The following is a 3,536-nucleotide window of genomic DNA, read 5'->3' on the forward strand; positions in this document are numbered from 1 at the left end:
GCTATCCCCCTGGGTAGAGTGCCATGGCATCATGCTCACAGCAACCTCCAACTCCTGGGCTCAAGCGAGTCTCCTGCCTCAGCCTCCCAGGTAGCTGGGACCACAGGCGCCTGCCACAACGCCCGGCTGTTTTTTGGTTGCAGCCATCATTGTTGTTTGGTGGGACCGGGCTGGGAATTCGAACCTGCCACCTTAGGTGTATGTGGCTGGCGCCTTAGCGGCCTGAGCCACAGGCACCGAGCCTGCAAGTACAACTTTTAAGCCATGCTATAATCCAGTGACTTGGAAGGCTAAGGCAGCATGATCACTTGAGCCTAGGAGTTTGAGACCATTCTGGGTACCTGCATGACACCATCTCTAAAAAAAAGTTTTAAAAATTAGCTAGGCATGATATTGTGTGCCTGTAGTCCTAGGGAGGCTGAGGCACATGACTGCTTGAGCCCAGGAGTTTGAGGCTGACTGTGACCTATGATCTCACCACAGCATTTCAGACACACAGAGACCATATCTCTTTTTATAAAAATAAAAAATGGCCGTGCCTGTGGCTCAGAAGGATAGGGCGTGGGCCCCACATGCCGGAGGTGGTGGGTTCAAACCCAAAATAAAAAGAAAAAACAAATTGGCTCGGGGCTGTAGCTCAGTGATTAACCATATATTATGGGGCTGACAGGGTCGAACCGGATCTAGGCCTGCCAAACAAGGACAACTACAACAACAAAAATAGCCAGGCATTGTGGTGGGCACCTGTATTCCCAGCTACCTGGGAAGCTGAGGTGAGAGAATCACTTAAGCCCAAGAGTTTGAGGTTACTGTGAACTGTGATGCCACACCACTACCAAAGGCGACATAGTAAGACTGTCTCAAAAAGAACAAAAAAACCCAACAAAATTGGCTGGGTGAGGTAGCTCATTCCTGTAATCCTAGCACTCTAGGAGACCAAAATGAGTGAATCTGGATTACCTGAGATCAGGAGTTTGAGACCTGAGCAAGAGTGAGAACCTGTCTCTGAAAAATAGCTGGGTTTTGTGCCAGGTGCCTGTAGTCGCATCGACTTGGGAGGCTGAGGCAAGAGGATCACTTGAGCCCAAGAGTTTGAGGTTGCTGTGAGCTATGACATCAGCGCACTCTACTGAGGGCAACTAAGTTTTGTTTTCTGTCTCAAAAACAAAACAAACAGCTCAGTGCCTGTAGCTCAAGCAGCTAAGGTGCTAGCCACATACACCAGAGCTGGCGGGTTTGAATCAAGCCCAGGCCTGTCAAACAACAATGAGAACTACAATTAAAAAATAGCTCGGTATTGTGTTGGGTGCCTATAGTCCCAGCTACTTGGGAGGCTGAGGCAAGAGAATCACTTAAGCCCAGGAGTTTGAGGTTGCTGTGAGTTGTAACACTGTGACACTCTACCCAGGGTGACAGCTTGAGGCTCTGTCTCAAAAAAAAAAAAAAAATACAGTTTTTAAAATACCACTCAATTGGGCGGCACCTGTGGCTCAATGGGTAGGGGTTCAAGCCTAGTCAAACTGCAACAAAAAAATAGCCAGGCGTTGTGGCGGGTGCCTGTAGTCCCAGCTACTCCGGAGGCTGAGGCAAGAGAATCGCCTAAACCCAGGAGTTGGAGGTAATAGTGAGCAGTGTGATGCCATGGCACTCTACCGAGGGTGATAAAGTGAGACTCTTGTCTCTACAAAAAAAAAAAAAAAATACCATTCAATTGGTCTGGGAACAGTGACTCATGTCTGTATTCCTACTCTGGGAGGTCAAGGCAGCAGGTAGATTGAGTTGAGACCATCCTGAGCAAGACCAAGAACCCATCTCTTAAAAAAAAATCTGGGTAGTCGTGGTGCCCATAGCTTAGTGGGTAGGTTGCTGGCCACATACCAAGGCTGGTGGATTTGAGCCCAGCCCAGGCCTGCTAAAGCAACAGTGACAACTGCAACAAAAAAATAGCGAGGGGGTGTGGTAGGCACCTGTAGTCCCAGCTATTGGGAATGTTGAGGCAAGAGAACTGCTTAAGCCCAAGAGTTTGAGGTTGCTGTGAGCTGTGATGCCATAGTACTCTACTGAGGGTGACATAGTAAGACTGTCTCACAAAAAAAAAAATTAAAAATCTGAGTATTGTGGTGGGCACCTATATTTCAAACTATCTGGAGCCTTGAGGTAAGGGGATTGCTTGAGCTCAAGAGTTTGAGGTTGCTGTGAGCTGTGATGCCACGGCACTCTGCCGTCTACGGAGAGTGACAAAGTAAGAATATCTTTTTTTTTTTTTTTTGAGACAGAGCCTCAAGCTATCCCCCTGGGTAGAGTGCCATGGCATAACAGCTCACAGCAACCTCCAAGTCCTGGGCTCAATCGAATCTCCTGCCTCAGCCTCCCAAGTAGCTGGGACCACAGGTGCCTGCCACAACGCCGTTGCAGCCGTCATTTTGGCGGGCCCAGGCTGGATTCGAACCTGCCACCTTAAGTGTATGTGGCTGGCGCCTTAGCCACCTGAGCCACAGGCACCGAGCCGAGAATATCTTGTAAAAAAAAAAAAAAAGTAAAATAAAATTCCACTCAATTGTTAGGATTGTACCTGGAGAAATTTATAAGAAATAATTTATGAATTCTTGACAATTTTGGTTACCCTATAATTAGTCACATAAATGAAGGGATAAAATTACAATGTCCTCACCAATTTAACCCAGGCTCCCATTGCTAGAAATTAATCCTAACAGTAGACTCAAAAACTAAGAAACAGAGTCTTGCTTTGTTGCCTGGGCTAGAGTGCTGTGTCATTCAGCGTAGCTCACAGCAACCTCAAACTCCTATGCTCAAGCCATCCTCCAGCCTCAGATTCCTAAGTATATGGGACTATAGGCACTTGCCTGTCTATTTTTAGTAGAGACAGTGTCTCACTCTTGCTCAGGCTGGTCTTGAACTCCTGACCTTGGCTGATACTCCCACCTTAGCTTCCCAAGTGCTAGGATAATAGATGTGAGCCACTGTTCCAGCCTTTACTACAGTACTTTTTTTGTTTGTTTTTTGTTTTCTTAGGGACAGAGTCTCAGTTTGTTGCCCTTGGTAGAGTGCTGTGAGGTCACAGCTCACAGCAACCTCTAACTCCTGGGCTTAGGCAATTCTCTTGCCTCAGCCTCCCCAGTAGCTGTAGCTGGGACTACAGGCACCTTCCACAACACCTGGCTATTTTTTTGTTGCAATTTGGCCGGGGCAGGGTTTGAACCCACCACCATTGGTATATGGGGCCAGTACCCTACCCAGTGAGCCGTAGGAGCCACCCTATTATTATAGGGAGAAGTCTTTATTTATTTGTAGGGTCTAGTTAGAATAGCCATAAGAGAGAATTAAAAAAATGAAAAATGGTAAAGAGGTATATGTGTTTATTTGAAGTGAACTCCTTTATGTATTAGTAAAGAAAATAAGATTCGAATCAGTGTATTCAGTACCCCTTTTGTTCAAAGGATATAGTTTATAGATATATAAATATATCTTGGTATATGTCTATAATATAATAAGCTTGAAGGATTTTTTTTTTTTTT

At 46.0% G+C, this 3,536-nt stretch overlaps 1 protein-coding gene across 1 annotated transcript in view; it reads left to right on the forward strand.

Moving 5' to 3' along the window:
• ANAPC7 (anaphase promoting complex subunit 7) overlaps nucleotides 1-3,536 on the forward strand; it is a 31,033-nt gene that overhangs the window by 7,270 nt on the left and 20,227 nt on the right.

This window comes from Otolemur garnettii, unplaced genomic scaffold (assembly GCF_000181295.1).
Source record: "Otolemur garnettii isolate 467f Iridium unplaced genomic scaffold, OtoGar3 scaffold00099, whole genome shotgun sequence".
Classification (NCBI taxonomy): Eukaryota; Metazoa; Chordata; class Mammalia; order Primates; family Galagidae; genus Otolemur; species Otolemur garnettii.